At 42.1% G+C, this 25,977-nt stretch overlaps 1 protein-coding gene and 1 long non-coding RNA gene across 2 annotated transcripts in view; one reads left to right on the top strand and one right to left on the bottom strand.

Moving 5' to 3' along the window:
- Positions 1-25,977, top strand: part of PAPPA (pappalysin 1) — a 1,503,354-nt gene that overhangs the window by 978,636 nt on the left and 498,741 nt on the right. The gene's annotated exons all lie outside the window — the stretch shown is intronic.
- The window catches only part of LOC128642889 (uncharacterized), a 167,102-nt gene continuing 149,785 nt past the window's right edge, over positions 8,661-25,977 (bottom strand). The window contains exon 3 of the long non-coding RNA XR_008399726.1: positions 8,661-11,210. This is a non-coding gene — a long non-coding RNA (uncharacterized LOC128642889). The remainder of the gene's footprint in view (positions 11,211-25,977) is intronic.

Below are 25,977 nucleotides of genomic sequence, written 5' to 3'. Positions count from 1 at the left end.
ATGGAGTGTGCCCGGTACAACTGGATCAGAAGTAGCCAACAGCAGGAAGGTTGAAGCGTTCAGGACATATAATAAAGCTTCGTACAGCAGCTCAGACCTCTCTGCTCTTCTTTACACAAAAAGTTCTTATATAGTCAGGGCCAGCTCAAGTGCAGCTAAAGGCTATATGTATGGTATTAACAGTCTATAAACCTGTGGGCAGTTATGAGCAAGTTGTGTGAGCTGTTAGCGTATTGCACAGTTTGTATGCTGCCACTTTTTACCTATGTCTTGTATGCGTGCAGGGAGTCTCCTGTCGTCGCACCACAGCCATATCCTCGGCGCACAAGTTCCTAAGATGCAGCCTGAATCTCTTGGGTGGTAATCTCGGCTGTATCTTGCAAAAATCTGTAGAGGCTGACTCCGGAGCGGAGCCCCGACCCTCCGGAGTCCCCTCAGAATCACGGTAGTCTGCAATTTTTTGTTGTTGGGACAGTCAGTCTTCTAAAGCTCACACAGGCCCCAGTAGTCAGCGTGTTTCACTATAATCGCCAGAAATGTGCGATTCAGTAAGAGCAGGGGTAATCCAGGCTTCAGGCAGAGAAAGTTACACGCTCCACGTGGGAGTGCAAGATGGCGACCGGTGCTCGCTATGTTTCCAGTGGTGAGGTTATAAGGTGTTTCTCCTCTCAAACCGCAGCATCCACAATGATCGATGCTTCCAGGCTAGATTAAAGTTCAAATACAGCCAAGGAAGAGTTTGGGAGCCAGTGTGGGGTACAAATTATAAGTTTTAAGCAGACTTGAGCACGGAGCTTGTTGCTATCCCGTCCACACCGTAGCTCCGCCCACCGGAAGTCTCAGTGTCTCTTTTTTAATCCACACAAAAAATGTCATCTTCATTGCCAATGACAGAGTAGTAAATATTATTTTGTGTAACAATGAAGAAGGTTCTATAAAAGAAGAAATTGTTTATCAAGGAATATCTTTCTTTGAAAGTTGGATATTTCACAATAGTCATATAAATCTTAATAGAGTATTGGTGTATGTATTACTGACTGACACTGGGTCTCACATGCCTCTTTACAGTCTATCCTATCTCCTGTCTTATAACTCTAAATTACTTTTCATGGGTAAGATGCCCCCTCTCTCATAACAACTTGTCTAATAGGTGGTGTAAATGTGTGTCCCTGTGACTACAGTAGATGCACTGTGCACATTCTGACCCCTTTAATACAGACAGTGACATATATAGACCAGTGTACCGGGCATCCAGCCACTTCATTATATGTGGCTGAAAGGGGAGCGCTTTAGGCACGCTGATATACAGGACACAGATGAGTAGCCTGTACGCATTGGGGAACCTTATGGCACCCAGACTTATGTCATGTAGGGGTTTTTATAATGCTGCAGCACTAGTAACCTTTACCGGTCCTCAGGTTTCCTAAATGTATTATGCAGGCATGCTCGCCCCTTGATGGGATATTTCACTACTACAGTACGCAAACCTGGATTGGATACAGGCCATGGAGGTGGGCGGAGATGCAGATTTACGCAGTTAAGCACAACTTTCGCGCCATTTCCACTTCAGAGCCACTGCACATCAGACCTGTGGAAAAGCGGTAGTAATGCAGCTTGGCCGGTCCAGAGGTGGTAAGATGCTCTAAACAGGTGCATTAGGAAACAGATACCCCAATGGACTTCACAATTGTTGCAGCAATCGTCTTATTACTCAATATAATATGATGGGTGACTTAATTCTAATAGAGAGCCTAGAGGAGTCTTCCTCTGTAAATTATAATGACAACAGTAAATGTATGCTTTTCAAAATAATTACTCTGAACCCTCCAGCACAACTATGCAATTGGCAAGTCCCCATTCGGTCCGGGACTGTACTCTATTATAGCCATAGTTAGTCACAGGTGGAAAGGGAGTTTCCTACTGCAGGACGAGAAATCTAAACGTAAGGGTCGTTCGTCTGGACATTCTTGTTCCTTTCATCTGAACAGGAGTCAGAGGAGCTCAGGAGCGCCTAAGACAGAGTCCCACAGGGCTACTTGAAGACCCACCAAGGGGTGGAACAAAAACAAACAGACCGAGTAAGATTCCCAGGATAGCAAGTCAGCAATATGGGGACCAGGTCATGTGGGGGGCAGACTTTCTCTGTTTCAGAGGGAATGGGTTCAGTCCATCCAGGACCTTTGGGTGCTGGGCATTGTTTGCTAGAGGCAAATCATAAACTTTTGGTCCCTTGGGTGCTGGACATTGTTAGTCTTTCTAGACAAGCACTACCAGTTTGTTGAACTGCCATTCGACCTGGCTATGGCTCTCTTGTCCCAACAACGAGGGCAAACTTTTTGGGTACAATTAAAGATTATGTCACTATGCACATTTACCTCACAGATCACTGCAGAGAGAAACTTCAGAAAGCTTGTCGCTTGCTTCAAGTCATTACTTGTCCTTCTGTGGCACAATGCACGTAAGTGGTAGGTTTAATGGTGGCAGCATTGGATGCTATACCATTTGCTCACTTTCATCTGAGACCACCTCAGTTTTGTATGCACAAACAGTGGAATGGAGATTATTCAGATCTGTTGCAGATCATCTGCCTGGACGCTCAGATGAGAGGGAGTCTTGTCTGGTTGCAATCCCCAACTCCAGTTCTCCAAGGGACGTGTCGCCCCTCTTGGACGATAATCACCACAGACTTCTGTCTGACTGGTGTGAAGTATGGGGTTCCCTGAGAGCCCAAGGAACCTGGTGTCAAGAGGAAGTTTCACTTACGATCAACATCCTAGAGTTGAGGGCTATATACAATGCACTTCTAGCGTGGCCTAACTGAGTTCCCCCTGTTATATATGATTCCAATTGGATAACATTGTTACCGTGGCCTACATCAACCATCAGTCAGGCACACATAACTCTCTAGCAATGCAGGAGATATATTGACTCCTGCAGTGGGCGGAGAGATATCAATGTCAGATTACAGTTATCCACATTTTAGATGTGGAGAATGGAAGCAGATTTCCTGAGCAGGCAGACTCTCCACTCTGAATCAGGAGGTAGTTCTGGAGATAACTCACAGATGGGGTGTTCCAGGCATTGATCTGATGGTTTTCCACTTCAATGTCAAGCTCCTGAGGTACAGATCTTGGTCCAGGAAACCTCAGGCAGAGCTAGTGTACGCACTAGCGGTTCCGTTGAACTTCACCCTAGTTTATCTGTTTGCTCTGATTGTTCTCCTGAGTGGTTGCTCGGATCAAGTAGGAGGGAATACCAACTATTCTGATAGCCCCTGTGTGGTGAACTTGTCGTCTGCTCATCCTTGGCAATTGCTTCTTTTGCAGGATCTTCTGACTCAGGGTCTGTTTTTTTTTATTATTATTTTTATTATTAGAGGCACTTCTATGAAGTTACAAATACGTGAAATCACAATACAGTTTGAAAGCTATTATTGAAATAAGATATAAATAAGCGACCAGGAATAACATTTTCTCTTGTTAAGTGTATCCAGTCCACGGATCATCCATTACTTATGGGATATTAACTCCTCCCCAACAGGAAGTGCAAGAGGATTCACCCAGCAGAGCTGCTATATAGCTCCTCCCCTAACTGCCATTACCAGTCATTCTCTTGCACCCAACGACTAGATAGGATGTGTGAGAGGACTATGGTGATTATATTTAGTTTTATACCTTCAATCAAAAGTTTGTTATTTTATAATAGCACCGGAGTGTGTTATTCCTTCTCTGGTAGAATTTGAAGAAGAATCTACCTGAGTTTTTACTATGATTTTAGCCGGCGTAGTTAAGATCATATTGCTGTTTCTCGGCCATCTGAGGAGAGGTAAACTTCAGATCAGGGGACAGCGGGCAGATTAATCTGCAAAGAGGTATGTAGCAGCTTATTATTTTCTGACAATGGAATTGATGAGAAAATTCTGCCATACCGATATAATGTAAACTCAGCCTTAAATGCAGTAGCAGCAGCTGGTATCAGGCTGTCATGTATGTATATTTTACACTTCAGTATTCTGGGGAATGGCACTTCACTGGAATTATACTGTGTGCATAAGACTTTAGCCTAATTTGCAGGGACTGGCAACAGGCTCTTTAATAACACTTAATTTATGTTAAACGTTTTTTGCTGGCATGTAAAATCGTTTCATTTTCTGAGGTACTGGGTGAATAAAATGTTTTGGGCATTATTTTTTCCACTTGGCAGTTGTTTTATTTAATTTATGACAGTTTACTGATCTCTCTCACTGTTGTGTGTGAGGGGGAGGTAAAAAAATTCAGTCAGAAGCTCATTGTATTTCCTGCATGATCCGGTTCATCTCTACAGAACTCAGGGGTCTTCAAACTTGTTTTGAGGGAGGTAATAATTCACAGCAGAGCTGTGAGATTGTAGTTGACTGTGATAAAAAACGTTTATTTCTGTAACTTTTTTTTCTGCTATCAGGGTTAGTTATCCTTCGCTAATGGGAACAAGCCTTTGCTAAAATTGTGTTTTTTACAAAGATTTGATGCTATAACCTTTCAGTTTATTAACTTTCAACTGTCATAACTCTTTCTGTGCTTCTTATAGGCACAGTACGTTTTCATATTATAGTAAATTACTTGAAAAGTATTTCCAAGTTGCTAGTTTATTTGCTAGTGTGTTAAACATGTCTGATTCAGAGGAAGACATCTGTGCTATATGTGCTAATGCCAAAGTGGAGCCCAATAGAAATTTATGTACTAACTGTATTGATGCTACTTTAAATAAAAGTCAATCTGTACAAATTGAACACATTTCACCAAACAACGAGGGGAGAGTTATGCCGACTAACTCGCCTCACGTGTCAGTACCTGCATCTCCCGCTCGGGGGGTGCGTGATATTGTGGCGCCGAGTACATCTGGGCGGCCATTACAAATCACATTACAGGATATGGCTACTGTTATGACTGAAGTTTTGGCTAAATTACCAGAACTAAGAGGTAAGCGTGATCACTCTGGGGTGAGAACAGAGTGCGCTGATAATGTTAGGGCCATGTCAGATACTGCGTCACAACTTGCAGAACATGAGGACGGAGAGCTTCATTCTGCGGCTGACGGTTCTGATCCAAACAGATTGGATTCAGATATTTCAAATTTTAAATTTAAGCTGGAAAACCTCCGTGTATTACTAGGGGAGGTGTTAGCGGCTCTGAATGATTGTAACACAGTTGCAATACCAGAGAAAATGTGTAGGTTGGATAAATATTTTGCGGTACCGTCGAGTACTGACGTTTTTCCTATACCTAAGAGACTTACTGAAATTGTTACTAAGGAGTGGGATAGACCCGGTGTGCCGTTCTCACCCCCTCCGATATTTAGTGGGGGGCAGACTTTCTCTCTTCGCCCAGGCTTGGGCAAGAGATGTCCAGGATCCCTGGGCGCTAGAGATAATATCTCAGGGATACCTTCTGGACTTCAAATACTCTCCCCCAAGAGAGAGATTTCATCTGTCAAGGTTGTCAACAAACCAAATAAAGAAAGAGGCGTTTCTACGCTGCGTACAAGAGCTTTTATTAATGGGAGTAATCCATCCAGTTCCACGGTCGGAACAGGGACAAGGGTTTTACTCAAATCTGTTTGTGGTTCCCAAAAAAGGAGGGAACTTTCAGGCCAATCCTGGATTTAAAGATCCTAAACAAATTCCTAAGAGTTCCATCGTTCAAAATGGAGACTATTCGGACAATTTTACCCATGATCCAAAAGGGTCAGTACATGACCACAGTGGATTTAAAGGATGCTTACCTTCACATACCGATTCACAAAGATCATTACCGGTATCTAAGGTTTGCCTTTCTAGACAGGCATTACCAGTTTGTAGCTCTTCCATTCGGATTGGCTACGGCTCCGAGAATCTTCACAAAGGTTCTGGGTGCTCTTCTGGCGGTACTAAGACCGCGAGGAATTGCGGTAGCTCCGTACCTAGACAACATTCTGATACAAGCTTCAAGCTTTCAAACTGCCAAGTCTCATACAGAGTTAGTACTGGCATTTCTAAGGTCGCATGGATGGAAGGTGAACGAAAAGAAGAGTTCTCTCTTTCCACTCACAAGAGTTCCCTTCTTGGGGACTCTTATAGATTCTGTAGAAATGAAGATTTACCTGACAGAAGACAGGTTAACAAAGCTTCAAAATGCATGCCGTGTCCTTCATTCCATTCAACACCCGTCAGTAGCTCAATGCATGGAGGTGATCGGCTTAATGGTAGCAGCAATGGGCATAGTACCCTTTGCACACCTACATCTCAGACCGCTGCAATTGTGCATGCTAAGTCAGTGGAATGGGGATTACTCAGACTTGTCCCCTACTCTGAATCTGGATCAAGAGACCAGAAATTCTCTTCTATGGTGGCTTTCTCGGCCACATCTGTCCAGGGGGATGCCATTCAGCAGGCCGGACTGGACAATTGTAACAACAGACGCCAGCCTACTAGGTTGGGGCGCTGTCTGGAATTCTCTGAAGGCTCAGGGACAATGGAATCAGGAGGAGAGTCTCCTACCAATAAACATTCTGGAATTGAGAGCAGTTCTCAATGCCCTTCTGGCTTGGCCCCAGTTAACAACTCGGGGGTTCATCAGGTTTCAGTCGGACAACATCACGACTGTAGCTTACATCAACCATCAGGGAGGGACAAGAAGCTCCCTAGCAATGATGGAAATATCAAAGATAATTCGCTGGGCAGAGTCTCACTCTTGCCACCTGTCAGCAATCCACATCCCGGGAGTGGAGAACTGGGAGGCGGATTTCTTAAATCGTCAGACTTTTCATCCGGGGGAGTGGGAACTTCATCCGGAGGTCTTTGCCCAAATACTTCGACGTTGGGGCAAACCAGAGATAGATCTCATGGCGTCTCGACAGAACGCCAAGCTTCCTCGTTACGGGTCCAGATCCAGGGATCCGGGAGCGGTTCTGATAGATGCTTTGACAGCACCTTGGACCTTCGGGATGGCTTATGTGTTTCCACCCTTCCCGATGCTTCCTCGATTGATTGCCAGAATCAAACAGGAGAGAGCATCAGTGATTCTAATAGCGCCTGCATGGCCACGCAGGACTTGGTATGCAGATCTAGTGGACATGTCATCCTGTCCACCTTGGTCGCTACCTCTGAAACAGGACCTTCTGATCCAGGGTCCCTTCAAACATCAAAATCTAATTTCTCTGAAGCTGACTGCTTGGAAATTGAACGCTTGATTTTATCAAAACGTGGTTTTTCTGAGTCAGTTATTGATACCTTAATACAGGCTAGGAAGCCTGTTACCAGAAAGATTTACCATAAGATATGGCGCAAATACTTATATTGGTGCGAATCCAAGAGTTACTCATGGAGTAAGGTTAGGATTCCGAGGATATTGTCTTTTCTACAAGAAGGTTTAGAAAATGGTTTATCCGCTAGTTCCTTAAAGGGACAGATTTCAGCTCTGTCCATTCTTTTACACAAACGTCTGTCAGAAGTTCCGGACGTTCAAGCTTTTTGTCAGGCTTTAGCTAGGATCAAGCCTGTGTTTAAAACTGTTGCTCCACCATGGAGTTTGAACTTAGTTCTTAATGTTTTACAGGGGGTTCCGTTTGAACCCCTTCATTCCATTGATATCAAGTTGTTATCTTGGAAAGTTCTGTTTTTAATGGCGATTTCCTCGGCTCGAAGAGTCTCTGAGTTATCTGCCTTACATTGTGATTCTCCTTATCTGATTTTTCATTCAGACAAGGTAGTTCTGCGTACTAAACCTGGGTTCCTACCTAAGGTGGTCACTAACAGGAATATCAATCAAGAGATTGTGGTTCCATCTTTGTGTCCTAATCCTTCTTCGAAAAAGGAACGTCTGCTACACAATCTAGATGTAGTCCGCGCCCTGAAATTTTATCTACAGGCAACTAAGGATTTTCGACAAACGTCTTCCCTGTTTGTCGTTTATTCTGGTCAGAGGAGAGGTCAAAAAGCTTCGGCTACCTCTCTCTCCTTTTGGCTTCGTAGCATAATACGGTTAGCCTATGAGACTGCTGGACAGCAGCCTCCTGAAAGAATTACAGCACATTCTACTAGAGCTGTGGCTTCCACTTGGGCCTTTAAGAATGAGGCTTCTGTTGAACAGATTTGCAAGGCTGCAACTTGGTCTTCTCTTCATACTTTTTCCAAATTTTACAAATTTGACACTTTTGCTTCTTCGGAGGCTGTTTTTGGGAGAAAGGTTCTTCAGGCAGTGGTTCCTTCCGTATAAAGAGCCTGCCTGTCCCTCCCGTCATCCGTGTACTTTAGCTTTGGTATTGGTATCCCATAAGTAATGGATGATCCGTGGACTGGATACACTTAACAAGAGAAAACATAATTTATGCTTACCTGATAAATTTATTTCTCTTGTAGTGTATCCAGTCCACGGCCCGCCCTGTCACTTTAAGGCAGGTAATTTTTCCATTAAACTACAGTCACCACTGCACCCTATGGTTTTCCTTTCTCTGCATGTTTTCGGTCGAATGACTGGTAATGGCAGTTAGGGGAGGAGCTATATAGCAGCTCTGCTGGGTGAATCCTCTTGCACTTCCTGTTGGGGAGGAGTTAATATCCCATAAGTAATGGATGATCCGTGGACTGGATACACTACAAGAGAAATAAATTTATCAGGTAAGCATAAATTATGTTTTTTAGCAATTTCACAAAAAGTCCAGTACAATCATCTCAGAAAAGTTTTCCACTTCTAGAATCTCTCAAAATGACCTTGATGAGTCGATCATTATACACAAAGGTTGTGTCTTAAAGGGATATTCCAGCCAAAATTGAAAAACACATGGGTGCATTTTGGTATTGAACAGAAGCAATTTTGTAATATACATGCATTAGCAAAAATGCTTCTAATAAAAGCTATAGCTGTTTCAAAAGTGTATTTAAGTATGCACCGTGCACCAGCATTTTAAACACAGCATTTACTCAGAGAGCCTAAGGTGCTTGTACCATCAGGTAATGACTCAATTTGTTAATTGCTGACATGATACAAACCCCACTGATGATCTGAGTAGCTAGATTATTTAAAATGTGGGTGCAGTGACAATATCTAGCTATGCTTCACATGCACGTGCAGAGGAAAATGTTACAACTAAAACAGTGATAACTTTTACTACAAGCATTTTTGCTAATACATTTATATTGCTAATATCTTTCTATTCAAAGATGTAATTAATCTATGTGCATTTAAATTTTGACTGGAATGTCCCTTTAATTTTTCAACATATAATTAAAACTATTTAAACAATAAACATAACTTTATTAAATTCAACAGTCTGATCACTCTTGTACTGCCAGGGCAGTGTCTGTTCTGTTATCAAAACCTAGATACTCTGAGGCTCAGTTTGCCTAGAGGGATATGGCTGCACCTCACTGACGAGGCCCACAATAGGCCAAAACGTATGTCTGGGGTTTTGCTGTTTCTCTCGTTCAGAGAGGGATTGCCTGGTATTTTGGGGCTGGACTGTACTGTGAAGTCAGGATCAGACTGATATGCTTCAGTGAAGTTCTTCTCTGTGAAAAGCACATATTGAGCAAAAAAAGGGCTGCTTCTTGGGTGGTAACTATCCATAGAACAAGTTATTATGCTATTGTTCATTCACAGGTTGAGCACTTCTCTCTTTTTATTTATGCAAATTATGACACTTAGGGAAGTCTCACTAAGTGTGATGTGGGGATCCAGATGTGGACCCATTGCTCAGTGTGCCTAGAGGGATATAGCTGCACCTCACTGACGAGGCCCACAATAGGCTGAAACATATGTCTGGGGTTTTGCTGTTTCTCTCGTTCAGAGAGGGATTGCCTGGTATTTCATGGCTGGACTGTACTGTGAAGTCAGGATCTGGCTGATATGCTTCAGGTAAGTTCTTCTCTGTGAAAGGCACATGTTGAGCAAAAAGAGGCTGCTTCTTGGGTGGTAACTAGCCATAGAGCAAGCTATTATGCTATTGTTCGTTCCCAGGTGAAAAGATTCTCTCTTTTTATTTATGCAAATTATGACACTTATGAAAGTCTCCCTAAGTGTGATACAGGAATCCAGACGTGGACCTGTTGCTCAGTGTCTAGAGGGATATGGCTGCATCACACTGATGAGGCCCACAATAGGCCGAAACGTACGTCTTGGGTTTTGCTGTTTCTCTCGTTCATAGAGGGATTGCCTGGTATTTCAGGGCTGGACTGTACTGTGAAGTCAGGATCAGAATGATATGCTTCAGGAAAGTTCTCTGTGAAAGGCACATGTTGAGCAAAAGAGGCTGCTTCTTTGGTGGTAACTAGCCATAGAACAAGCTATTATGCTATTGTTCTTTCCCAGGTTGAGCGCTTATCTCTTTTTATTTATACTCGCTGTCTGCCAGGAGATTGAACGGTTTATCTTAGCTCAGGGAGGCTTCTCTGACAATGTGATTTATGCTCTTATCCAGGCTCGCAAGCCTGTCACCAGACGCATCTACCAGAAGATCTGGAGGACTTATCTTCACTGGTGTGACCAGCGAGGTTTCTCTTGGCGTAGAGTAAAAACTGCACATTTTACAGTTTTTTCTAGGAGGGTCTGGAGAAGGGCCTATTGGCGAGTTCTATTAAGGAGTAGACCTGTGCCCTTTCTATTATGTTTCACAATAAGTTGTCTAGTTTGCCAGATGTTCAGGAGTTTGTTCAGACAGGGGTCAAACTCTGACCTGTTTTCAAACCTGTTGCTCCTCCATAGAGCCTAAATTTAGTGTTAATGCTGTTAAAATATTTTTTTACTATTTCAGAGCTTTTAGCTTTGATATGTGATCCTCCGTATCTAGTGATCCATCAAGATAAGGCTGTGTTGAAGACTCAGCTTGATTTTCTTCCCAAGGTAGTTAATACTCACATCAACCAGGAGATCGTGATTCCCTCACTTTGTCCCAATCCATCATCTTTCAAGGAGAGATTGTTGCACAATTTGGGTGTCATCAGAGTGTTGAAGTTCTACCTTCACGCTACTGAGGTGTTTTGTCAATCTTCTTCCCGTATACTGGTAAGCACAAGGGGCAGAACACCTCAGATTTCATCTCTCTTCACTTTTCCTTATCCTTGGCTTGAACTACTGAGATGATAGGGGAAGTAGAAGGAATATTTATAACTTTATATTTATAACTTTGTTTGGGGTGTCTCCTCCTGGTGGCCAGGTAGAATAATTTCCATAGGTTAAGGATGTTCTCATGGACTCTCACTGCAAAGAAGGAAATTAATTTATCAGGTATGCATACATTTTATTTTTTTCTCTATCTTGTTAATATATTGTGACAATTTTTGTCATAGATATTTATTGCTATGATTTTGGCTTTCATCTGAATATTTGAATTCAAATTGCTTGAGAGACTGGTAACAATTATTAAGGATTAACAGTAAGAGTTTATCAGTTCTGTATTTATATATATATATATATATATATATATATATATATATATATATATATATATATATATATATATATATATATTTATTTTTATATATATATATATATATATATATATAGAGAGAGAGAGAGAGAGAGAGAGAGAGAGAGAGAGAGAGAGAGAGATAGATAGATAGATAGATAGATAGATAGATAGATTTATTTTATTAATTTTTTTTGCCAAATAGTTTTTTGGATTTTAAACTGTGAAGTAGGGAGATCAAGGACTCCCAGTTTTAACTTTCATTGATGATATTAGCATTTGATGTTATAGATGCAGTAGTGATAAAAATTATTTTTGTTCTTTCTGGAGCTAGAATAGTTTGGAGAGTGTTTTGTTAACCCTTTCATCCACTCAGACATAGTCTCATCTGTACTGTCAGGGCAGGTGGTCGTGACATAGGGTAATTTTGCAGTTATTAGAAATACAGATCAGTGATTTAAATATAATAATTTCCCAGTGTATTTGAACATTTAAATGATAAAGGGTTGAACATGTTTTATTAACTTTTGAAGCATATTCTGTGCAGAAGCTTATCCCTGTCCTGAGAGATGAATATTTATACAGATCAAATCAGATTTTGATTATGTGAGCAGGAAATGCATATTGTGTTTACATAGTTAGGAATTCAAGGTTTGTATTTGTTTCTGCAACTTAGATGAGGACTGTCCTTAGAAAATCAATTTCCTCAATGAAAATTCATTCAAGTCATCGGCTTCTCTTCAAAGCGTTACCTGTATTCTTAATCTATTCACATATCAAGGACCATGTGTGGCATGTTTCTGTGGCAGGCATGCTCTTTACAAGAACTTGATTGTCATTGAAGCAATCACTTTAGAATGCAGTCAGAAATTAATTGCACAAAATGGCTTATGATTTGTTTAGAGCCTTGATGAACAGTGGTACTAGTGGATGCTGGGAGATACTTCCATTAATCTAAGAAGGGCATGTCCTAGATTGTAAATACACTGCTACAGTGTGATTGCTTTGATCTGTGCAGGAGCTAATTTATGGCTTCCTTTTAAATGGCAAATAAAACAACAGTTTTAAATACTTTTTTCTGCTGAATGTTTGCATTACATTGTTTAACTGCTGATATCCTTAAGCTTGAAACATCTGTTCCAAATTTAGGAGCTATCCCTAATGCCAAGGCTATAAGCAGAATTGCCTGTTTTTGTAGAGACCATAATGATCTCTGTAGAGGTGAAGATAACAACAAATAAGAAAGCATTGAACATTCATAATATAACTAAGTGCACACCAATATAAAGCTTCTGACCTGGAGATATTTATATTTATTTTTAATATACACATCAGTTCTAGAACATAGTCCCCAATTCTAACTTCAGAGTGTTTGTACATAAATATTTTATGGCAGCTTGGGCAATTTCTGGCTTCCTTTTCTAAACCATTTTGGTTGAATACAACAGTATGATAGTGCCCAGCAAGAAAGATTCATACTTTTAAGTGAAAGTCTGTATGTAAAATACAACATTCATTTGCCGATTTGCATATCTAGAACAGGCTATAAACCACATAGAAGTTGATCACTATCTTGTGCTTGTTTTTTATTTTATATATATATATATATATATATATATATATATATTTATATATATATATATATATATATATATATATATATATATATATATATTATTGAGGTAAAGAGTAACAAAAACAAAACAGAAAATATGTCCAGATACAAATCAGACTTGATGAAAACACCTATACAATTCTCAATAGGCTTGATCTAAAACATTAGGGTACCAGTATTGCATTTATAATTACCATGTCTAGACTACAGTGATACAAAATACCTGTGAATAAGAACTTTTACTATACAATATAGCAAATTAAATAGTAAGAGGATAATTTCTGGCATGAGTTATAAGAGTTTGTCTAAGATGTAGATCATAAAATGTATGAGCTAGTGTGTGGCATATATGGGTAGCTGGAACATATAATAGTGAGACCTTGTTTTATAACCTTTGACTTAAATACAATAGGAATGTTCCCTAGATTACTGTGGAAACCATAGAAAAAACAGAATTTATGTTTACCTGATAAATTACTTTCTCCAACGGTGTGTCCGGTCCACGGCGTCATCCTTACTTGTGGGATATTCTCTTCCCCAACAGGAAATGGCAAAGAGCCCAGCAAAGCTGGTCACAGGATCCCTCCTAGGCTCCGCCTACCCCAGTCATTCGACCGACGTTAAGGAGGAATATTTGCATAGGAGAAACCATATGATACCGTGGTGACTGTAGTTAAAGAAAATAAATTATCAGACCTGATTAAAAAACCAGGGCGGGCCGTGGACCGGACACACCGTTGGAGAAAGTAATTTATCAGGTAAACATAAATTCTGTTTTCTCCAACATAGGTGTGTCCGGTCCACGGCGTCATCCTTACTTGTGGGAACCAATACCAAAGCTTTAGGACACGGATGATGGGAGGGAGCAAATCAGGTCACCTAGATGGAAGGCACCACGGCTTGCAAAACCTTTCTCCCAAAAATAGCCTCAGAAGAAGCAAAAGTATCAAACTTGTAAAATTTGGTAAAAGTGTGCAGTGAAGACCAAGTCGCTGCCCTACATATCTGATCAACAGAAGCCTCGTTCTTGAAGGCCCATGTGGAAGCCACAGCCCTAGTGGAATGAGCTGTGATTCTTTCGGGAGGCTGCCGTCCGGCAGTCTCGTAAGCCAATCTGATGATGCTTTTGATCCAAAAAGAGAGAGAGGTAGAAGTTGCTTTTTGACCTCTCCTTTTACCGGAATAAACAACAAACAAGGAAGATGTTTGTCTAAAATCCTTTGTAGCATCTAAATAGAATTTTAGAGCGCGAACAACATCCAAATTGTGCAACAAACGTTCCTTCTTCGAAACTGGTTTCGGACACAGAGAAGGTACGATAATCTCCTGGTTAATGTTTTTGTTAGAAACAACTTTTGGAAGAAAACCAGGTTTAGTACGTAAAACCACCTTATCTGCATGGAACACCAGATAAGGAGGAGAACACTGCAGAGCAGATAATTCTGAAACTCTTCTAGCAGAAGAAATTGCAACCAAAAACAAAACTTTCCAAGATAATAACTTAATATCAACGGAATGTAAGGGTTCAAACGGAACCCCCTGAAGAACTGAAAGAACTAAGTTGAGACTCCAAGGAGGAGTCAAAGGTTTGTAAACAGGCTTGATTCTAACCAGAGCCTGAACAAAGGCTTGAACATCTGGCACAGCTGCCAGCTTTTTGTGAAGTAACACAGACAAGGCAGAAATCTGTCCCTTCAGGGAACTTGCAGATAATCCTTTTTCCAATCCTTCTTGAAGGAAGGATAGAATCTTAGGAATCTTAACCTTGTCCCAAGGGAATCCTTTAGATTCACACCAACAGATATATTTTTTCCAAATTTTGTGGTAAATCTTTCTAGTTACAGGCTTTCTGGCCTGAACAAGAGTATCGATAACAGAATCTGAGAACCCTCGCTTCGATAAGATCAAGCGTTCAATCTCCAAGCAGTCAGCTGGAGTGAGACCAGATTCGGATGTTCGAACGGACCTTGAACAAGAAGGTCTCGTCTCAAAGGTAGCTTCCATGGTGGAGCCGATGACATATTCACCAGATCTGCATACCAAGTCCTGCGTGGCCATGCAGGAGCTATCAAGATCACCGACGCCCTTTCCTGATTGATCCTGGCTACCAGCCTGGGGATGAGAGGAAACGGCGGGAATACATAAGCTAGTTTGAAGGTCCAAGGTGCTACTAGTGCATCCACTAGAGCCGCCTTGGGATCCCTGGATCTGGACCCGTAGCAAGGAACTTTGAAGTTCTGACGAGAGGCCATCAGATCCATGTCTGGAATGCCCCACAGTTGAGTGACTTGGGCAAAGATTTCCGGATGGAGTTCCCACTCCCCCGGATGCAATGTCTGACGACTCAGAAAATCCGCTTCCCAATTTTCCACTCCTGGGATGTGGATAGCAGACAGGTGGCAGGAGTGAGACTCCGCCCATAGAATGATTTTGGTCACTTCTTCCATCGCCAGGGAACTCCTTGTTCCCCCCTGATGGTTGATGTACGCAACAGTTGTCATGTTGTCTGATTGAAACCGTATGAACTTGGCCCTCGCTAGCTGAGGCCAAGCCTTGAGAGCATTGAATATCGCTCTCAGTTCCAGAATATTTATCGGTAGAAGAGATTCTTCCCGAGACCAAAGACCCTGAGCTTTCAGGGATCCCCAGACCGCGCCCCAGCCCATCAGACTGGCGTCGGTCGTGACAATGACCCACTCTGGTCTGCGGAAGGTCATCCCTTGTGACAGGTTGTCCAGGGACAGCCACCAACGGAGTGAGTCTCTGGTCCTCTGATTTACTTGTATCCTCGGAGACAAGTTTGTATAGTCCCCATTCCACTGACTGAGCATGCACAGTTGTAATGGTCTTAGATGAATGCGCGCAAAAGGAACTATGTCCATTGCCGCTACCATCAAACCTATCACTTCCATGCACTGCGCTATGGAAGGAAGAGGAACGGAATGAAGTATCCGACAAGAGTACAAAAAACGTTTTAAAATAAAACCGTTACTGTCACTTTAAATTTTAAACTGACCACACTTTATTACTGCAATTGCGAAAAAATATGAAGGAATTGTTCAAAAGTCACCAAAATTTCACCACAGTGTCTTAAAGCCTTAAAAGTATTGCACACCAAATTTGGAAGCTTTAACCCTTAAAATAACGGAACCGGAGCCGTCTTTAACTTTAACCCCTTTACAGTCCCTGGTATCTGCTTTGCTGAGACCCAACCAAGCCCAAAGGGGAATACGATACCAAATGACGCCTTCAGAAAGTCTTTTCTATGTATCAGAGCTCCTCACACATGCGACTGCATGTCATGCCTCTCAAAAACAAGTGCGCAACACCGGCGCGAAAATGAGGCTCTGCCTATGATTTGGGAAAGCCCCTAAAGAGAAAGGTGTCTAAAAAAGTGCCTGCCGATATAATCTTATCAAAATACCCAGATTAAATGATTCCTCAAGGCTAAATATGTGTTAATAATGAATCGATTTAGCCCAGAAAAAGTCTACAGTCTTAATAAGCCCTTGTGAAGCCCTTATTTACAATCTTAATAAACATGGCTTACCGGATCCCATAGGGAAAATGACAGCTTCCAGCATTACATCGTCTTGTTAGAATGTGTCATACCTCAAGCAGCAAGAGACTGCTCACTGTTCCCCCAACTGAAGTTAATTCCTCTCAACAGTCCTGTGTGGAACAGCCATGGATTTTAGTAACGGTTGCTAAAATCATTTTCCTCATACAAACAGAAATCTTCATCTCTTTTCTGTTTCTGAGTAAATAGTACATACCAGCACTATTTTAAAATAACAAACTCTTGATTGAATAATAAAAACTACAGTTAAACACTAAAAAACTCTAAGCCATCTCCGTGGAGATGTTGCCTGTACAACGGCAAAGAGAATGACTGGGGTAGGCGGAGCCTAGGAGGGATCATGTGACCAGCTTTGCTGGGCTCTTTGCCATTTCCTGTTGGGGAAGAGAATATCCCACAAGTAAGGATGACGCCGTGGACCGGACACACCTATGTTGGAGAAATGTATATATTTGAAACAATTTAGGGTAAAATAGGGGGTTAGCATCATGGTTTTATTTGAGGGAAGGGGAATTCAGCGGACAAAAGTCGCTCTAGATGAGAGGGGGGGGCAGAGTCAGTTAGGATATTAGTCTGGAGTGGGGTTTGGGTCTCTAGATATAGTGTGCACAGAACGAAGAAAGTTTACTCCTGAGGATATTATGTGTAAGGAAGAAAAACTAATATATACTGTATATTACTTGGTGTAGACACTCAATCAAGGGTAAAACAAGTATAGTATAATGTGGCAAATACATTACTTAATACAGATGCTTAAGCCTGGTACACAGTCAAAATAATGGTAGTGAAGCGATGTAAAGAAAGAGAAAAATATGTGTGGAGATGTACAGTTAAAGATATAATACCAATAACGTGGTTCAGGCTGAGTATCAGATATATAACCATAGGGTCCATTGACAGATAATAAGATAGCCAGCTGTATATTAGAATGCTAAATAATTTGTAGAGGTATATGGGAATGAGACAAGTACAAGCCTGATGAATAAATACTACTAACTACTCCTACAGTAGGTATGCTAAGCATAATATTTGAAAGAGTGAGTATTAAACTGATCCATTTAAATAACAATATAGAGTAGGAGAAACATAAGGGATCTGTAGAATAGTAGTTCAGAAGTAAAGTACAATATGCCCAGGTATTTATCTTGGGGGTCACACTTAAACTCCGCTATGGTTTGTCGCTCATGGATCTTAATATGATTTCTTTGAAAACGATATTCATCCAATAATACAGGCATTATACATATTATGTTATGTAACCTTATGGATCATAGGTAATGAATATGAGATTCTATAAAGTGAGGACTAAGATGAGGTCTATGGCATTGCACCCAAACCTAGAGGGAAATAACGTTTTACTGTAAAGTATGGTATTTTACCAAATACGGTACTGCAGTGTAAGCTTATAAAATTAGGTTGAGAAATTAGGCTATGGATTTCTATTCAAGTAATGTACAGTGGGAAAAAAAAGTATTTAGTCAGCAACCAATTGTGCAAGTTCTCCCACTTAAGAAGATGAGAGAGGCCTGTAATTTTCATCATAGGTATACCTCAACTATGAGAGACAAAATGTGGAAACAAATCCAGACAATCACATTGTCTGATTTGGAAAGAATGTATTTGCAAATTATGGTGGAAAATAAGTATTTGGTCACCTACAAACAACCAAGATGTCTCCAACATTGGTGTGTCCGGTCCACGGCGTCATCCTTACTTGTGGGAATATTCTCTTCCCCAACAGGAAATGGCAAAGAGCACAGCAAAAGCTGCCCATATAGCCCCTCCTCAGGCTCCGCCCCCCAGTCATTCTCTTTGCCGCTCTTAACAAGTAGCATCTCCACGGAGATGGTGAAGAGTATGTGGTGTTAGTTGTAGTTTTTTATTCTTCTATCAAAAGTTTGTTATTTTGAAATAGTACTGGTTGTGCTATTTACTCTGAAACAGAAATAGATGAAGAGTTCTGTTTAAAAGAGGAGTATGATTTTAGCAGCAGTAACTAAAATCAATTGCTGTTCCCACGCAGGACTGTTGAGCCCAGAGAACTTCAGTTGGGGGGAACAGTTTGCAGACTTTTCTGCTCAAGGTATGACTAGCCATTTATCTAACAAGACTGTGTAATGCTGGAAGGCTGTCATTTTCCCTTATGGGGATCGGTAAGCCATTTTCTTAGACTCAAAAAGAATAAAGGGCTTATTATGGGCTATTAACTGGTGGACACTCTTAAGGGCTAAATCGATTGCTTATTTAAGTATTATTTACAGTTTGAAGTGGATTTCACACTTTTTATTATTTGGGGAACGTTTTTAACGCCAGACACTAGTTAAGACACCTTCCCAGTCAGAAAGGGCCTTTCACTGTAGTAGGCAGAGACTCATTTTCGCGCCATTATTGCACAGTTTCTTTTGAGTGCAGTGCATACAGCTGCATGTGAGAGGGTCTGGTATCCACTGAAAACGTTCCTGGAAGGCTTGAATTGGTATCGTATACCCCCTGGGATAGGTGAAGTCGCAACAAACGCTGTGGCTGGGACTGTAGTGGGGTTAAAACGGCTCCGGTTTCAGCATTTTAAGGGTTAAAAGCTTGAAAATTGGGGTGCAATACTTTGAATGCATTAAGACACTGTGGTGAAAATTTGGTAAAGATTGGATAATTCCTTCATAGTTTTTCACATATTCAGTAATAAAGTGTGCTCTGTTTATCATTTAACCCCTTAATGACCACAGCACTTTTCCATTTTCTGTCCGTTTGGGACCAAGGCTATTTTTACATTTTTGCGGTGTTTGTGTTTAGCTGTAATTTTGATCTTACTCATTTACTGTACCCACACATATTATATACCGTTTTTCTCGCCATTAAATGGACTTTCTAAAGATACCATTATTTTCATCATTTCTTAGAATTTACTATAAAAAAAATTATAAAATATGAGGAAAAAATTGAAAAAAACACACTTTTTCTAACTTTGACCCCCAAAATCTGTTACACATCTACAACCACCAAAAAACACCCGTGCTAAATAGTTTCTAAATTTTGTCCTGAGTTTAGAAATACCCAATGTTTACATCTTCTTTGCTTTTTTTGTAAGTTATAGGGCCATAAATACAAGTTGCACTTTGCTATTTCCAAACCATTATTTTTCAAAATTAGCGCTAGTTACATTAGAACACTAATATCTTTCAGGAATCTCTGAATATCCATTGACATGTATATAATTTTTTTTAGTAGACATCCCAAAGTATTGATCTAGGCCCATTTTGGTATATTTCATGCCACCATTTCACCGCCAAATGCGATTAAATACAAAAAATCGTTCACTTTTTTACAAATTTTTTCACAAACTTTTGGTTTCTCACTGAAATTATTTACAAACAGCTTGTGCAATTATGGCTTAAATGGTTGTAAATTCTTCTCTGGGATCCCCTTTGTTCAGAAATAGCAGACATATATGGCTTTGGCGTTGCTTTTTAGTAATTAGAAGGCTGCTAAATGCCACTGCGCACTACACGTGTATTATGCCCAGCAGTGAAGGGGTTAATTATGGAGCAGGTAGGGAGCTTCTAGGGTTAATTTTAGATTTAGTGTAGTGTAGTAGACAACCCCAAGTATTGATCTAGGCCCATTTTGGTATATTTCATGCCACCATTTCACCGCCAAATGCGATCAAATTAAAAAAAACATTAAATTTTTCACAATTTTAGGTTTCTCACTGAAATCATTTACAAACAGCTTGTGCAATTATGGCACAAATGGTTGTAAATGCTTCTCTGGGATCCCCTTTGTTCAGAAATAGCAGACATATATGGCTTTGGCGTTGCTTTTTGGTAATTAGAAGGCCGCTGCATTTCACACGTGTATTATGGCTAGCAGTGAAGGGGTTAATTATGTAGCTTGTAGGGAGCTTGCAGGGTTAATTTTAGCTTTAGTGTAGAGCTCAGCCTCCCACCTGAAACATGAGACCCCCTGATCTCTCCCAAACAGCTCTCTTCCCTCCCCCACCCCCCAATTGTCCCCGCCATCTTAAGTACTGGCAGAAACTCTGCCAGTACTAAAATAAAAGCTATATTTGGGGTTTTTTTTTGTTTTTTTTTTAGCATATTTACATATGCTGCTGTGTAGGATCCCCCCTTAGCCCCCAGCCTTACTGATCCCCCACCAAAGAGCTCTCTAACCCTCCCCCTCTGCCTTAATGGGCGCCATCTTGGGTACTGGCAGCTGTCTGCCAGTACCCAGTTTAGTGAATAATGTGCCTTTTTTTAAAAATAAAAACCCTTTTCTGCAGTGTAGCTTCCCCCCCCCCCAAGATCAACCCCCCACCCCTTCTACATCTCTTAGCTGTTATTTACAGCTTTCAAAAAGTTAATTGAAGTACTTTTTAAACTTGATTTTTCTGTAGTGTAGCGGTTCCCTCCCGCTCCCGCCCCGTGCACGCGCCCGCCCGCCGCCCCCCGTGCACGCGCGCGCTCCCGTGCGCGCTCCCCACCCCTCCCGCCCCCGATCCCGCCCCCCTCCACTCCACTGGGCACATCGATGGCCGCCCACCCGCCTCCCACGTAAGCTCCCACCCACCAACGATACCGGCCACCGATGTCCGGTGCAGAGAGGGCCACAGAGTGGCTCTCTCTGCATCGGATGGCCAAGGGGGGTTATTGCAGGATGCCTCCATATCGAGGCATCACTGCAATAACCGGAAAGCAGCTGGAAGCGAGCAGGATCGCTTCCAGCTGCTTTCCACACCGAGGACGTGCAGGGTACGTTCTCAGGCATTAACTGCCTTTTTTTTGAGGACGTACCCTGCACGTCCTCGGTCGTTAAGGGGTTAAAGAGACAGTAACGGTTTTGTTTAAAAAACGGTTTTTGTGCTTTATTAACCAGTTTAAGCCTGTCTAACATGTCTGTACCTTCAGATAGATCATGTTCTGTATGTATGGAGGCCAAGGTGGTTCCCCCTTCAAATGTATGTTATAATTGTGCCATGGCGTCCAAACAAAGTAAGGACAGTACTGTCACATTTAGTAAGGTTGCCCAGGATGATTCCTCAAATGAAGGAAGTAGGGATAGTTCTGCATCCTCTCCTTCTGTGTCTATACCAGTTATGCCCGCACAGGCGACCCCTAGTACTTCTAGCTTGCCAATGCTTGTTACTATGCAACAATTGACGGCAGTAATGGATAACTCCATAGCTAATATTTTATCCAAAATGCCAGCATTTCAGAGAAAGCGTGATTGCTCAGTTTTAAACACTGTAGAGCAGGAGGGCGCTGATGATAATTTATCTGTCATACCCTCACACCAGTCTGAAGTGACAGTGAGGGAGGGTTTGTCAGATGGAGAAATTTCTGACACAGGAAGAATTTCTCAGCAGGCAGAACCTGATGTTGTGACATTTAAATTTAAATTAGAGCATCTCCGCGCATTACTTAAGGAGGTGCTATCTACTCTGGATGATTGTGACAATTTGGTAATCCCAGAAAAATTGTGCAAGATGGACAGATTCCTAGAGGTCCCGGTGCACCCTGATGCCTTTCCGATACCTAAGAGGGTGGCGGACATAGTAAATAAGGAGTGGGAGAAGCCAGCAATACCTTTTGTCCCTCCTCCTATATTTAAGAAATTGTTCCCCATGGTCGACCCCAGGAAGGACACATGGCAAACATTCCCTAAGGTCGAGGGGGCGGTTTCTACACTAGCCAAACGCACGACTATTCCCATTGAGGACAATTGTGCTTTCAAAGATCCTATGGATAAAAAATTGGAGGGTTTGCTTAAAAAGATTTTTGTACAGCAAGGTTACCTCCTTCAACCAATTTCGTGCATTATTCCTGTCACTACAGCAGCGTGTTTCTGGTTCGAAGAACTGGAAAAGTCGCTCAGTAAGGAGACTCCATATGAGGAGGTCATGGACAGAATTCACGCACTTAAGTTAGCAAATTCCTTTATTTTAGATGCCGCTTTGCAGTTAGCAAGATTAGCGGCGAAAAATTCAGGGTTTGCAATTGTGGCGCGCAGAGCGCTCTGGCTAAAGTCTTGGTCGGCGGATGTATCTTCCAAGACAAAATTGCTTAATATCCCTTTCAAAGGTAGGACCCTTTTTGGGCCAGAATTGAAAGAAATTATTTCAGACATCACTGGGGGAAAGGGCCATGCCCTCCCACAAGATAGGCCTTTCAAGGCTAAGAATAAGTCCAATTTTCGTTCCTTTCGCAATTTCAGGAACGGACCGGCTTCCAACTCTGCAGCCTCTAGACAAGAGGGTAACGCTTCCCAGACTAAACCAGCTTGGAAACCAATGCAAGGCTGGAACAAGGGTAAACAGGCCAAGAAGCCTGCTGCTGCTACCAAGACAGCATGAAGGGGTAGCCCCCGATCCGGGACCGGATCTAGTAGGGGGCAGACTCTCTCATTTTGCTCAGGCTTGGGCAAGAGATGTTCAGGATCCCTGGGCACTAGAAATAGTGTCTCAGGGTTATCTTCTAGAATTCAAGGAACTACCCCCAAGGGGAAGGTTCCACATGTCTCACTTATCTTCAAACCAAATAAAGAGACAGGCATTCTTACATTGTGTAGAAGACCTGTTAAAGATGGGAGTGATACACCCAGTTCCAGCTGTGGAACAAGGTCAGGGGTTTTACTCAAACCTGTTTGTAGTTCCCAAAAAAGAGGGAACTTTCAGACCAATTCTGGATTTAAAGATTCTAAACAAATTTCTTAGAGTTCCATCGTTCAAAATGGAAACCATTCGAACTATTTTACCTACAATCCAGGAGGGTCAATATATGACTACCGTGGATTTAAAGGATGCGTACATATTCCTATCCACAAAGATCATCATCAGTTCCTAAGGTTCGCCTTTCTGGACAAACATTATCAGTTTGTGGCTCTCCCATTCGGACTAGCCACTGCTCCCAGAATTTTCACAAAGGTGCTTGGGTCCCTTCTGGCGGTTCTAAGACCAAGGGGCATTGCAGTGGCACCTTATCTGGACGACAGTCTAATTCAAGCGTTGTCTCTTTCCAAGGCAAAGGCTCATACAGATATTGTTCTAGCCTTTCTCAGATCTCACGGGTGGAAGGTGAACGTAGAAAAGAGTTCCCTGTCTCCGTCGACAAGATTTCCCTTTTTGGGAACAATAATAGATTCTTTAGAAATGAAGATCTTCCTGACAGAAGTCAGAAAGTCAAAGCTTCTAAACGCTTGTCAAGTTCTTCACTCTATTCTGCAGCCTTCCATAGCTCAGTGCATGGAAGTAGTAGGGTTGATGGTTGCAGCAATTGACATAGTTCCTTTTGCTCGAATTCATCTAAGACCATTACAACTGTGCATGCTGAATCAGTGGAATGGGGACTATGCAGACTTGTCTCCAAAGATTCAAGTAGACCAGATGACCAGAGACTCACTCCGTTGGTGGTTGTCCCAGGATCACCTGTCTCAGGGAATGAGTTTCCGCAGACCAGAGTGGGTCATTGTCACTACCGACGCCAGTCTATTAGGCTGGGGTGCGGTCTGGGGTTTCCTGAAAGTTCAGGGTCTATGGTCTCGGGAAGAGTCTCTTCTCCCGATAAACATCCTGGAACTGAGAGCGATATTCAATGCTCTCCGGGCTTGGCCTCAACTAGCGAAGGCCGGATTAATAAGATTCCAGTCAGACAACATGACGACTGTAGCTTACATCAACCATCAGGGGGGAACAAGGAGTTCCTTGGCGATGAGAGAGGTATCCAAAATCATCAAATGGGCGGAGGATCACTCCTGACACCTATCTGCAATTCACATCCCAGGAGTAGACAACTGGGAGGCGGATTATCTGAGTCGTCAGACTTTCCATCCGCGGGAGTGGGAACTCCACCCGGAGGTTTTTGCCCAGTCGACTCAATTATGGGGCATTCCAGACATGGATCTGATGGCGTCTCGTCAGAACTTCAAGGTTCCTTGCTACGGGTCCAGATCCAGGGATCCCAAGGCGACCCTAGTGGATGCATTAGTGGCGCCTTGGTCGTTCAACCTAGCTTATGCGTTTCCACCGTTCCCTCTCCTTCCCAGGCTTGTAGCCAGGATCAAACAGGAGAAGGCCTCTGTGATTCTGATAGCTCCTGCGTGGCAGCGCAGGACTTGGTATGCAGACCTGGTGAATATGTCATTGGCTCCACCATGGAAGCTACATTTGAGACAGGATCTTCTAGTACAAGGTCCATTCGAACATCCAAATCTAGTTTCTCTGCAGCTGACTGCTTGGAGATTGAACGTTTGATTTTATCCAAGCGTGGGTTTTCAGATTCAGTGATAGATACTCTGGTCCAAGCCAGAAAACCTGTGACTAGAAAGATTTACCATAAAATATGGAAAAAATATATCTATTAGTGTGAATCCAAGGGATTCTCCTGGAGTAAGATTAAAATTCCTAAGATCCTCTCCTTTCTCCAAGAAGGTTTGGATAAGGGATTGTCAGCGAGTTCTCTAAAAGGACAGATTTCTGCTTTATCTGTCTTGTTACACAAACGACTGGCAGCTGTGCCAGATGTACAAGCTTTTGTACACGCTTTGGTCAGAATCAAGCCTGTTTACAGACCCTTGACTCCTCCTTGGAGTCTAAATTTAGTTCTTTCAGTTCTTCAAGGGGTTCCGTTTGAACCCTTACATTCCATAGATATCAAGTTACTATCTTGGAAAGTTCTGTTTTTGGTTGCTATTTCTTCTGCATGAATAGTTTCTGAATTATCTGCTTTGCAGTGTAATTCACCCTATCTGGTGTTCCATTCAGATAAGGTCGTTTTGCGTACTAAGCCTGGTTTTCTTCCGAAGGTTGTTTCCAACAGGAATATTAACCGGGAAATAGTTGTTCCTTCTCTGTGTCCGAATCCAGTTTCAAAGAAGGAACGCTTGTTACACAATTTAGATGTAGTTCGTGCTTTAAAGTTCTATTTAGAAGCAACTAAGGATTTTAGACAAACCTCATCTTTGTTTGTCGTTTACTCTGGTAAGAGGAGAGGACAAAAAGCTACGGCTACCTCTCTTTCTTTCTGGCTGAAAAGCATTATCCGATTGGCTTATGAGACTGCCGGACGGCAGCCTCCTGAACGATTCACAGCTCACTCCACTAGGGCTGTGGCTTCCACATAGGCCTTCAAGAACGAGGCTTCTGTTGATCAGATATGTAAGGCAGCGACTTGGTCTTCTCTGCACACTTTTGCCAAATTTTACAAATTTGATACTTTTGCTTCTTCGGAGGCTGTTTTTGGGAGAAAGATTTTGCAAGCCGTGGTGCCTTCCGTTTAGGTAACCTGATTTGCTCCCTCCCTTCATCCGTGTCCTAAAGCTTTGGTATTGGTTCCCACAAGTAATGGATGACGCCGTGGACCGGACACACCAA

The sequence above is a fragment of the Bombina bombina genome, chromosome 12, assembly GCF_027579735.1.
Source record: "Bombina bombina isolate aBomBom1 chromosome 12, aBomBom1.pri, whole genome shotgun sequence".
NCBI lineage: Eukaryota > Metazoa > Chordata > Amphibia > Anura > Bombinatoridae > Bombina > Bombina bombina.
The sequence above is the reverse complement of the archived record's forward strand: the minus strand, read 5'-3'. Positions and strand labels throughout refer to the sequence as shown.